This window comes from Pipistrellus kuhlii, unplaced genomic scaffold (genome assembly GCF_014108245.1).
Source record: "Pipistrellus kuhlii isolate mPipKuh1 unplaced genomic scaffold, mPipKuh1.p scaffold_m20_p_1, whole genome shotgun sequence".
Taxonomy (NCBI): domain Eukaryota; kingdom Metazoa; phylum Chordata; class Mammalia; order Chiroptera; family Vespertilionidae; genus Pipistrellus; species Pipistrellus kuhlii.
This window is the reverse complement of record NW_023425404.1, coordinates 44,253,950-44,267,134: the sequence shown is the minus strand read 5'-3', so window position 1 is coordinate 44,267,134 and position 13,185 is coordinate 44,253,950. Positions and strand designations below refer to the sequence as shown.

The 13,185-nt window shown below is 41.1% G+C and overlaps 1 protein-coding gene and 1 pseudogene across 4 annotated transcripts in view; one reads left to right on the top strand and one right to left on the bottom strand.

Annotated features, from left to right (window-relative positions):
- The first annotated feature begins 3,075 nt into the window (after positions 1 to 3,075).
- The window catches only part of TMOD3 (tropomodulin 3), a 55,664-nt gene continuing 45,554 nt past the window's right edge, over positions 3,076 to 13,185 (top strand). Inside the window, exon 1 of one of the 4 annotated variants that reach the window (XM_036441906.2) lies at positions 3,076 to 3,272. The gene's annotated coding sequence lies outside the window, so the exon portion shown is untranslated. Of the gene's footprint in view, positions 3,273 to 11,839; positions 11,862 to 13,185 lie in introns of those variants that run through there. The other 3 variants (XM_036441889.2, XM_036441880.2, XM_045582449.1) reach the window with 3 other exon arrangements.
- LOC118721204 overlaps positions 3,867 to 13,185 on the bottom strand; it is a 19,061-nt pseudogene continuing 9,742 nt past the window's right edge.

Here is a 13,185-nt window from a genome sequence, read left to right as displayed (position 1 = left end):
AGAGAAGGCCTCTTAAAAGTGACGTGTGAACAAAATATTAAAATGAAGGTTTGAGCCATGAGTATTTGGGAAGAAAGGCATTCTCCAGTGTAGTGCAAAAACCTTGAGGCAGAATACATTTGGTAGGATTTGAGAAACCTCAGGGAGGCCAGAGTGGCTGATGCAGAGTGAGAGAGTGGGCTAGGAAATAAAATAGTCATGCAAGGATTTTATTCAAATTATAATGGGAAGCCATGAGTGGATTGGAGCAGGAGGGTGACATGATCTGATTTGTTTTAAAAAGACCATTCTATGCATATAAGTACAACCAATGGACACAAAACTCTGGGGAGGGAGGGCATGTATGGGAGGTGGGGACAATGGTAAGATATGTACACAAATAATAATTTAATTTAAAAAAAAGATTTAAAAAATTAAAAAATAAAAAGACCATTCTAGCCCTGGCTGGTGTGGCTCAGTAGTTGAGCTGTCAACCTATGAGCCCGGAGGTGGTGGTTTGGTTCCCAGTCAGGGGACATGCCAGGGTTGCAGGTTCAATCCCCAGAAGTGGGTGTGCAACAGACAGCCAACTGATGTTTCTCTGTCTCATTGATTTTTCTCTTCCTCTCGCTCTCTCTTTTTAAAATATATATTTTTTTATTGATTTCAGAGAGGGAAAGGGGGAAGGAGAGAGAGAAAGAAACATCAATGATGAGAATCATTTATCAGCTGCCCTCTACTGGGGATGGAGCCCGCAACCCCCGCATGAGCCCTGATTGGGAACCAAAATGCAACCTTATCGTTCGTTATTCTTTTTGTTTTGTTTTGTTTTATTTTGTTTTGTTTTGTTTTTGTTAATCCTCCTCTGAGGATATTTTTCCATTGATTTTTAGAGAGAGTGGAAGAGAGAGGGAAAGACAGAAACATCGATGTGAGAGAGACACATTGATGGGTTGACTCCTGCATGAGCCCTGACGAAGGCTTGGGCCAGGGAGGAGCCAGCAACATAGGTTCGTGTCCATGACTGGAATAGAACCCAGGACCCTTTAGTCTGCAGGCATACACTATATCCACTGAACCAAACCAGCTAGGCCGCTAGGGCAATATAAGTCATTATTCTTAACATCGCTGGTCCCGTATGTGGTATTGAATATACATGGGTTTAGGAGAATCATGTTTGTAAGCCTTGTGATTACAATATGATAACATTTATCTGATGGAAGGAGAAAAATCAAGCGCCGAAAAACATTATTTTAGAAAAAGGAACTAAAATAAAATTCAAATATTCATTAGGAAAAACTAAATATAAGTAACTAAAGGAAACTATATATTTAATATGTGCCTAAGCCCCATATTGGAAGGTCAGGAAGGAACTATGTATATTAATTCAATCAGACAATGAATAGAAAGTCATTTCTGCCTAGAAAGCAAGGCAAAATGAGCCATATTGCAGAGGAAAGTCTTAAAATAAATCATATCTGATGGGGTAGCAGGAATTCATGGGAAACTTACTGGTAAGTAAAAATACCTATATATTAACTTCTAATGAAAAACAGAGCTATCAAATGAACCCAGATATAATTCCATCCAGAGTACCATTTCCTTGGACTGTGGTAGAGAAATTTTTTCCATGTAATTCAGACATTGTCACAGATTATTTTACATTAAAGAATTTGATGAGGCTTAGGAGACCCGTGGATCTAATTAACAGTGGAAAGCATGCTCGTATGTGAGTCAGAATACCTGTGCTTTATTTCTAGATCTCCAATTACTGACCGTGTGGCCTTGTGCAAATTACTTAAATTGTCTGGCAAATTACTTAAATTGTTTTCTCGTCTGTAGATGTGGAAAGAAGATACTAACACTTTTTTAAGGATTATTTGGAGGATTTAGATAAATATTATAAGTGAAGTGCTGGCACACTGCCTGATGTGGTTTAAGTACTCAATAAATATTTGTTGAACCTGAACTCTGTAGGAAGTTACTCTCAGAAACTCATCTCCAAGAATATTTGAGAGTGATTCACATTAAGATGCACTTGATAGTAAGATGCAATAGCCACACAATTTATTGTTGATGGCCTTCTAAGAGTATTTGCAATTTTAGGAGGGGGTTTTTCTTAAAAATGCCAAATCATCAGTTATCTTTATTGCTGGGATTAGTGGGTACCAGTTGCATGAAATTCCAAGGTGTTTACCTAGGTTACTCCCTGCTCTGAGTGGAAGAAGTAGATGCCAGAAGAGGTTTAGCCACTAGTCGGTTCCCCGCACTGGGTGTAGCTGGAATGTACCTCACCGAGGCATTTCAGTCCTCTTCATGGCTACATTTTTTAAAGATGTGTATCAAAGCTGAGCATTACTCCTAGGAATGGTTTACTCCTGAAGGGCAGGCCAGAAATAACTCCCAACATTGACTAAATGAATAAATGGAAAGCCGTCGCTGTTCCCTCTCCTCAGAGCCAAGCACAAAAGACAGCCATCCACTGTCCTCTGAAATATTCCCACTCTCTTCGTTCTGCCCCCCAGACTACCCATCTGTCCCAGTCCCCTCCTTTGATCAGCGCTCTCCCACGTAAGCCCAGCTCCACCTCTCAGTGTAGAGCTGGAAGCAGAAATGGGAGGAAGGAATGGGGCCCCAAAACAGCTATCTCTGTGACATCATCCCTGATTGCAGGCCTAAAGAAATCACTAGGGTCACTACGCCCTTGGGATGACATCCTCTTGATTTATAACCCTCTTGTGCCGCAGCTTTTGTTTGCTTACCTATCAACTTATCATAACAAGTTCAAAGGACTCGATGTCCTGTCCCGCATCAACTACTCCAAGGGTAGTACACACAATACAAGCCGTGCCAGGCGTGCTCTTTAATAAAAGTCAAAGCAAATAGGAAATCTATACCAATGAGCCTCTCGCTGCTGCTCATAGCTCCAGAGCGTGGAGGTTAAATATTTCCACGAGTAGGGAGCGTCGTTCCAAGCTGGAGGTAGGCTTGGTATCTGCAGCTGCTTCCCATGTCTTGCAGATGATTGTCAAGCCCGGGTTCTGCGCTGCTCCCCGTACGCTAGAACTACAACTCCCAAGGTGCCCTGCGACCTGAGAGTGCGCAGGCGCATGGGTGACGGAGGGGGAACCAGCCTCACAGACAGCGCGGTCGAGGTGGGGGTGCTCCCGGCGGGCGGATCCGGCAACTCCCTGGGAGGCAGACACAGGCAGACGGGCGGGTGCTGGGGACCGGGCTGCGGCAGTCCTCGCGTGTCTGTGAAGGAGTCGGTGGCCCCAGCAGGCGCCAGCCAGGTGAGTCCAGCTTTCCAGGAAGTCCGTCCGCGGGCGCGGGCAGGGAGGGAGTCGCACCGGCCATGGTGGCTGAGGAGGGAGGGAGAGGCTGCTGCTCCTCCAGCCGCCGGCCTGGGTCTTCTCCCCCACGGGTCCCGTCTCCGGGAGCAGGGGGCGCTGAGGGCTGCTTTGGGGTGACCGGGCCCGGGTGGGGGCCCTGGGGCGCGCTGGGTGGCGCCTGCGATGGAGGCGCGCGAACCTTGAGCTGATGAATCACTTGGGGGGCCCGGCCTCCCCGGGTTCGGGACCGGCCCCCTCCCCTCCCTCCCCTCCTGCCGCTGCCCGCGGCGCCCGCCCGGCCGCCCGCCCCCTCCGCCCCACCCAGGCGAAGCTCGGGGGACGATCATCTTAAAAGGGTTTCTCACCAGTACTCCTTCAAAGGCTTCTGCTTGTTGAAAGTTGTTGGGGGGGCGGAGCGGGGGGGGGGGGAAGAAACCACCTTAGGGCACACCCTTTTTAAAAATTAAAATCTGGCTTGTCTTGCACTCGCCGGTTTGATCTCTTGCTCTTAGAGTAAGTTCCTGGCTCCCCTGTAGCACACACAGCTGGATCCGGCTGTGAAGTCGCTTATGTGTTGGTTTCTTTTGAGGACGTTGTGCTTTTTGCCTACGGAGGTTGGTCTGTTTCCTTCGCAGGCCTGCGTTCTGATTACAAACAGACGAGAAACAGTCGCAGGTTTTTGCTTTTTATTTTGTTTGTTTTGTTTTATGTTTAGTTAAGAATCGCTTTTCCAGCTTGCCCTTGGCTTCTCTTCAAACCAAAAGTCATCCGGTAATGAACACTGCAGTAAAGCTTATCGCAGGAGGTCATGCTTGAACAGGAAATAAGCCCGTGAGATTTAAATTAGTTATGTGCCGTCTCTCTCGGCTTGTAACATGTTCATGCAGCTCATGTTTCTTTTTCTGAGAATCCTTTAGATGATTTTTTTTTTGGCAAATTAAATTGATTAATTAATTGGTCGGTCAAAAAGTAATAAGCTCAGAAAAATGGTTTTGTCCAGCCTGATTTACTTGTGCTAGTCTCTTTTTCCTAGTCCTAGGCACCTTTTTTACCCTGTCACTTCTTTAAGAGCCCCTAATTTTATTATAAATACTTAGAATCTCCTTTCTAACACATTCCTATGAAAGGAAAAAAAGGGAATGAAAATGTCAGATCCAGTATGTTCTAATTCTCAGCTTGCTTACTTTTTTTTTTTTTTTTAATATGTTCTATTGATTTCAGAGAGGAAGGGAGAGGAAGAGTGAAACATCATTGATGAGAGATTATCATGGATCAGCAGCCTCCTGCACGCCCCCTAGTGGGGATCGAACCTGCGACCCAGGCATGTGCCTTTGACCGGAATCAAACTCGAGACCCTTTAGTCTACAGGTTGACGCTCTATCCACTTAGCCAACGGGCCAGAGCTCAGCGTGCTTACTTTTACTTTCGAACCTCTCAGGACTTCCAGCTTGCTCATCTTTAAAATGAGGTTGTTGGACCAGATGACCCTAAGATTATTCCAGCCCTAAACATGTCTGATTTTTAAAAATTCATGATTTTATTTATTCAGGAAACATGGGCCACAGGTGTCATTCCAAACTGTGTGCTAGGCACGAATGCACAAAAATGAGTTCTGGAGGCTGTTACTTAACCTGCTCAATTTCCTTTAATCATATTTTTATGACTAATTCCAAAATTTTGTCATAAACCCTTCAGGCACTATAATTCTGTAATTAGCTTCACCTAAAGTTAAGACATAAAGTCAAACTCCATTACAGTGATTGGAGTTTTACTCTGGTAAAACTCTAATCAGACTTTTCTAGTCTCAAAACACAGGTTCCCTACGACATAAAGGACTTGCATGGTGTAGGGTGGTGCTTCTCAAACATTAACATGCATAAATCATCCAGGATCTTCTAGTTTGAAGAACTTGCATGTCAGACCACACTGAACATCAAAGGCTGGGAGATATTTTAAGGTGTTCATAGTGACAGTTTAAGGACAGTGCTCAGCGTTTGATAGTTTACCCAAGAACGAAGAAGTTGCTGATTCGATCCCCTCAGGTTACATGTTGGGGTTGTCCACTCCATTCCCAGTAGGGGGTGTGCAGTAGGGACCCATCGATGAAGTTACTTTCTCATTGATGTTTCTTCCTCTCTATCCCTCACTTCTCCCTTCTCACTCTAAAAATCAATAAGAACATTTTTTTTCTTAAGTAAAGATAGGAGCTGAGAGCTGTGATATTAGATGCATAGTAATTGCTTTTTCCAACTCTCAGTTTTTTAAAATAATCCTATTCACTTTAAAAAAAAAAAAAACATGTTTAGTTTCTACTCTCTCTCCTTCCCTTCTCCTTTCTCTGTGCAGAATCCTCAGTGTTTTCTCCTCTCTCATCCTCTTTCTCCTTTAACTGTTTTCATTCACATTAATTCAGTCATTCACTGGTTCAACATATGTCTTTTCCCATCTTGTACAAAGCACCATCTTAGGCTCATGGCGAATACAGACATTAAGACACGGGTGTTTTTTTTGTCTGGGAACTACTCTCTTTGAGATGAGGCATTTGTGCTTGTTCATAGTTCAGAGCGCTGTAAGAGCCATCTGTGGGGAATAAAAACATGCGGTAGGAGTTCAGAGGGAGAGAGCTTTTACAGTTGTGGGGATGGGAAAGAAATGAAGTCATCTTTTTTCCACTCACGGGTCATCTCTGCCTTCCCAGGCTATACCCTGTATACTGTGTGGGTTTATATGCCATATCTACAATAGAACACAGTATAATTTTGTAAATTTATTTACTTGGAACCTGAGATAAGCTTGGTATATATGACAATTGATTAGATCTGAGTAAAATAGGAAGAGTGAGAGGTGGTGGGGATAACAATATCCCTGGATAGAGGGAGGGGAAAGATGAAAAGAAAGGAAGACAGAGGAGGACCCAGTAAAATAGGAGGAAAGATCTCGGTAGGTTTTCAGGAGTCAGTCTGATGTACAGCGCTCTTGCTATTTAGATTGTATTATCAGTTTTTAGAGATCTAGTTAGCTGGCAATCTTCATTCTTTTCAGTTCCCCTTAAATTTAAAAATTTTAGGCTGTTAATTAAAATAGTTGAAGAAGGCATTATTCTCTAGGCCAGTGGTCAGCAAACTCATTAGTCAATAGAGCCAAATAACAGTACAACGATTGAAATTCCTTTTGAGAGCCAAATTTTTTTAACTTAAACTTCTTCTAATGCCACTTCTTCAAAATAGACTTGTCCAGGCCGCGGTATTTTGTGGAAGAGCCACACTCAAGGGGCCAAAGAGCCGTGAGCCTCAGTTTGTCGACCACGGCTCTAGACTGTTACAGTGGCTAAAGCACTATTTGCTTTCTGTCATCAACCTTTCTTGCTGACATTTGATATAGATGCCTTGTTCTCATTCAAATTTCTCGCAAGCCTCTAAAATCACAACTATAGCATTGTAGTGAAAGGAAAAAGATCTAGAAAAACAGAAAATTCTACTCGACTTGTAACAGTCCATTTAGTACACATATTGAAATCCTAAAAAATCAAACTTGATTTGCTGCTTATGAAAAATTAACATGAACACATATACTTACATCTGTCTACCCATACATGTCTGTAATCCATTGGATTGTTTATAATAATGAACAAATAGAGATGTGAATAATCCAGAGTTGCACAAAATTGAAAATGTATGTGCAGTAATGTCGATTTCATTTGAAACATCCTTAACCTATGCCTTGAAGCAGATTCCTGTTTTGTATGTTTTATGAGGTATAATTAACATTCAGTAAGATGTACATATCTTTGTTCTAATATATTTTTATTGATTTAAGAGAGGAAGGAAGTGGGGGAGAGATAGAAACATCAGTGATGAGAGATAATCATTGGCTGACTGCCTGGGCAACCCGGGCTTTTGTCTTGACTCGGAATGAACTGTGATAGGTCGATGCTCAGTCACTGAGCCACACCAGGCAGGCAGTATGAGCATATCCTGAGTGTCTAGTTCAAGGAGTTCTGATAATTTTATACAATGTAACTTCTACCAAGACAAATGAGAAAACATTTCTATCGCCATGGAAAGTTCCCTCATGTCCCTTTCCAGCCATTTCCTTCACCCACCCTTCTCCAAAGACAACCACTTTGATTCCACATTTCTAACGCAATAGATTTATTTTTGCCTAGTCATAGACTTCACAAAAATGGAATCGTACAGTAGTATGTGCTTTCTTGTATCTGGCTTCTTTCATGTAACATTGTTTTTGAGATTTCTCTGTGGTGTGTTGTTTTTTTGGGTGTGTGTGTGTGTTTGTGTTTATCACATCAGTGTGACAGAGGAACATCAATTGGTTGTCAACCATACTCACCCTGACCTGGGATCGAATCCCAGCCTAGGCATGTGCCCTGCCTGGGAATTAAACCTGAAACCTATTCGTGTACGAGACGACACTCCAACCCACTGAGCAGGGTTGTTGTTTTTCTCCACATTTTTAATGTCACCAATTTTTAGTGTTGTCAGTCTTTTTTTATTTTAGCCACACTAGAAGATGGAAAATGTACCTCATTATGGTTTTAATTTGCCTATTCTGGACATTTCATATAAATGAAATCATACAATATATAGTAGTCTTTTGCGACTATCTCTTGTTCTTATACACTTAACAGTTCATTTTGAGAATCACTGAAAATCAGACGAAGTTCCTTCACAGATGTGTACACTTTTTTTTTGTCTGAGAAGATAAACCCTCCCTCGGTACATATACTCAAACACCTGTATGCACTCACTAAAGAGGGAGCACAAACACACCAAGACAAACTTACAGACTGAGGTAACTGATGCACAGAGATAACCTTTATGTTAAACAGTTTCATACCGGGGTATATCTAAGCACTGATATCACTACAGGTACCTATGTGTGAACACAGTTCCTGACATGTGTGGGAGCAAATGAGGGTTAGTGTGAAGGAGAGCATGATGCCAAGTTAAATTTATTTAAAGTGTTTTCTGGTGTTTAGGGCGATTCTTAGTGCCTTTAATTAAGTTTTTTAAACAGTAGCGATTGTCTAATAGGATATATTTAATATGTGTATAGTTATATATATAGACTTAAGCCCTTTGTAGGTATTTCCTTAGCCTGTTACATAGAGCGAGCTCTTTGAGCAGGATATTATTAGTCATAATTATAGAGTAAGGGATTTGCATATGGAAATTATAATCAACAAAATATTTTTATTCCCTGGGTGTGGAGTTATCATTTTAATGATGAGTTGTTAAAGAATACTTGATATATGCATACCAGTGGGGGGGGGGGGGGAAGAAGCCCTTCAAGTATATGCATTATAAATCTGACATCTATTCTGGCAGCCCTTACCCTTGGTTAAATATAGCAAGATTTGATATAATACCAAGATTTATTTTTGTTCATGGGGGATTCAAATTAATGTTCTTAAATAACTGTTCTTTTTTCGTGTTTTGTTTTTCTTCTCTTTATTATGGCCACTGTGGTCTTATGGCAGGAGGATGGAAGTGGGTGGGAGGTGGGATTGGGGTGGGGAGGTGGGTAAGAAAACTTGATTTTATTGGGAAATATCAGTAAGTATGTGATTATTTGAAAGTCAAGGCTCCTACCCACCCACCCCTCTGTTTTTCTTCAGTGTGTTCCTAAGATTTACTGTTTCTTAGGGAAAATCACAGAATGCACAAAAATGGACCACAACACATTTCCACATTTTCACCTCTGCAAGGCCTTAGGTGACAAGGGCTGCCAGAATAGCTCGGCCATTCTGTTAGTCAACAGAGTACCCTCTACACCTGCCTCTAGTTTCTTGAGCCCCCATTATTCCTCCTTGTCGAACAGTGTCACGTCCTACGTACCTAACACATAGGACAACATCTCAAGTTTGCTGTCCACCAGAGAATATCTCTTGCCACTGCATTCAGCCCCTTAACCTTCCCTCCTGCCATATCCTCTTTTCCTCCTTTCTATTTTTTAGTGCCACAACCTTAGTTCTGGTCTATACCTTCTTTTGAGTAGGATACCTCTTCAGAGAAATGTTGTTTGAACTGGTTGCTGAAAGATGTGAAAGGATTCGAACATGAGAAAAAGAAGGAGGGGTTATACTGTGTATCAGGGTAATGAACAGTGTGATGTGAGGGCTGGAGGCAGAAACGCATGGAGCTGTATTTACTTCCTGGGCTTTGATACCGGGTGTGTGAAAATCACTCCTTCACCTTCACTTCCTCTCCTCTCCCTGGCTCCCTTCCCATGTTTGCTTAGTATATACTTCTCCTTACCTTTATCTAGCTAAATTTATCCTACCTGACCACCCACACTCATCTCTGAACTTCTGTAGCACCGATTTCAGCACCATTTTTTGACAGTTAATTATATATTGCCTTGATATATATATATATATTTTTAAGCTTTAGGTGCCTGTCTCGTTTTCCCAAATAGAGTATTAGTCAAGGTCTCAGGAAACACAAACCCACTTAAGCTAGCCTATTAGAAGGGAAGCTGCCCTAACAGGTTTGGCTCAGTGGATAGAGAGTCAGCCTGCCGACTCAAGGGTCCCAGGTTCGATTCCTGTCAAGGGCATGTACTTTGGTTGCGGGCACATACCCAGTAGGGAGTGTGCAGGAGGCAGCTGATTGATGTTTTTCTCTCATCGATGTTTCTAACTCACTATCTCTCTCCCTTCCTTTCTGTAAAAAAATCAATATATATATTCTTTCTTTTTCTTTTTCTTTTTTTTTTTCTCAAAAGGAAGCCACTTAAGCTAGCCTGCTAGAAGGGATGGTGTCTGGGCTGGCAGTTGCAGTGGCTGTTACTGTAAGGCAACAAAGGCCCCTGAAATGAACCATAGCTGGAACCCAGAGCGAGTATGGGAAAGTCCCTGCTCTCCTTCCTCTATCTTTGTCCTGTGTGGCCTCTCTTCAACTTCTTCCTGTGCCTCTCAGCTCCCTCTGGAACATTGATTATCTTGATTACTGAAGTTTTGTTGCCCTCTCGTGTTGCACCTGGGGCAAGTGCCCCATCCCCCCCACCCTAGCCCTAGCACTGCTCCATTCTCTCCTTTACAGACTGGCTTTCTCATGGCTTCTGCTTAAATGTGACTTTGGCTTGCTGTAATGCTGCCTCCAGACCGCAGGATAAATGATCTCTCAACTGAGGTTTTATTTCCAGCTTTCTAGATTCCTGGAGAATTGAATTTTTTCCTTCTTGTTTGGGTTGGGGGTAACCCCTATACCAAACATCTGTGAGGGAGGGGGCATTGTTATGTGGTTGCTTGGGCTGTATACTTCACAGGGTCTGCAGTAAGGGTGGTCCCAGACAAGGGGATTTAGGTTGGTCATCCCCAAACATGCTTATTTTGGTACTGGAGATCAGGTATCTTCTTTGAGGCTGAGCTGCACTTAGCAGATTATCAGCTAAAAAGTAGGTGTGTTTCTTATTTAGTATTGTTTATTGCTATGACTGACCATTTGAGGTTCATTAAGGTTAACTTTTGGGCATAATAGGCTAATCAAACACACACGCGCACGCATCCACACACACGCACGCATCCACACACACACACACACACACACACACACACACAAAAACAAACACATACATATTTTAACCCTCACCCAAGGACATGCCCCTCATTGATTTTGAGAGAGAGAGAGAGTTGAAAAACATCGATTGGCTGCCTCCTGCACACACCTCAACCAGAGATCGAACTTGAAACTCAGGTATATGTCCTGACCAGGAATTGAACCCACAACTTCTTGGTGTATGGGATAATGCCAATAAATTATTAAAATTTGTTTTATCATAATTTGAAAAGTTTATAATTTTGAACTAATCAACTATATTTTGAACATATTTTTCTAGTTCAGAAAGACTGGGGATGTAGGATATTGATAATCAGATAATAGGTCTTTACTGACTCTGCCCCCAGTCCAATTAGAATATGGTAAAACCAGGTACTCCCAACATTGATCTAAAATCCCCCTTCTTATTTTATTATGCATTTATTTAGTATCTACTATTATATATTGCAAGCACTATATTGGGCTGACAGTATAAATATAAGTGCCTGTCCTCAAAACCCTCATAATTATAGAGAAGATAGATATTTATCCAATTGATTATAATATGGTGAGATAAATGTTAATGGAGGTGTGGGCAAAATGATTTAACACCTATCTTCTACTGTTTTGTGTACATTTGTCTCTTTTTTTGCATTCCCATTTAGTCTTTCCTTTCTCACCCAATCTCTATAATTAATTGTCTGTTACATGGATCACATTATAATAATATCTCATTTACCTAGCATATACTAAAGTAGTATTCCTTAAAAATAAAGTTTGAAGATAATTAACAATGATTTTATTAGCTAATATTTTTTGAACACTTGCTCTGTTTTAAGAACTGTTCTAATGGATTTATATGTATTAATTCACTTAATGAATTAATTAATGTATTAGCTCTATGAAAAAGGTACTATTATTGTTCTCATTTTACAGGTGGGAAAACAGAAGGAAAAAAAATAGTTCCATCATCTTACCCAAGATTACAAAGCCAGTAAGAAATCGAAATCTTTTTAAAAAGCTATTTTAAAATATAGCATAATTCTGGTCTTTTTTTTTTTTTAATATATTTTATTGTTTTTTCACAGAGATGAAGAGAGAGGGATAGAAAGTTAGAAACATCAATGGGAGAGAATCATCAATCAGCTGCCTCTTGCATGCACACCCCTTACTGGGGATGTGCCCGCAACCAAGGTACATGCCCTTGCCGGGGATCGAACCCGGGACCCTTCAGTCCGCAGGCCGACGCTCTATCCACTGAGCCAAACCGGTCCCGGCTAATTCTGGTCTTTTTTTAATGGAGTTCTCCAAACTTAATTTAACCAATCTGATTTGGAGGCTATAGAATTTAGAATTCATGATGTACATTGACATTATTTTCTGCTGTTGAATTGTCTTTTGAGGTGGTTGTAATTTATAGGTTATCGATAATTGCATTAAATTGTCTCACACTTTTTGTGTTTTATTTACTTTATAGTTTTTTCTCCTACTGTTGCTTTTTGTCAGTTACTATCACTTCAGTAATTTGCTTCTTTTAAAATGTGGTAACGAAAGTAATAATGTGCTGGAAAGTATTTTATAGGGGCAGTGTAATATAAACAGCATGAATTTTAGGTTTAGGTTCAAATTCACACCTACTGTTGAGATTTTATCTATCCTGATCAGGCTCTATCCCCTCTTGAGTCTCAGTTTTTTATCTATAAAATGGAGATAGTTACAATATATTTTGCAGTTTTTATGAAGAGATATATATGATAAAGTATTTTGCATATAACAGGTATGCAAATAAAATTTTATTTCATTTTTCTCTTCATTATATTGGAATATAGCATATGACCTCTTTGTTAATCTTAGAAACTCAGGTAAATGAAAGAAATAGGTTTCTGCCGGGACCGGTTTGGCTCAGTGGATAGAGCGTCGGCCTGCAGACTGAAAGGTCCCGGGTTCGATTCCGGTCAAGGGCATGTACTGTGGTTGAGGGCACATCCCCAGTAGGGGGTGTGCAAGAGGCAGTTGATCAGTGATTCTCTCTCATTGATGTATCTAACTCTCTACCCCTCTCTTTTCCTCTCTGTGAAATATCAATAAAAAATATTTTTTTAAAAAAGGTGTCTAAGATGTATTGGGGTAAGATATGTACAGTTTTATTCTGTCATGTAAAAATAATAGTTTACAGTTGGTGTCATGACTGTTAATTTTAGAACTATTATCCTGAACTCCTGTTTTGGGTCTCAGCAACCTCTTCTCCTTCTCTGCATTAAATTAAGTTGCCTTTTACTTCTGTGTGGCTCTCCTGATTTCTCTTGTTCATTATTAAA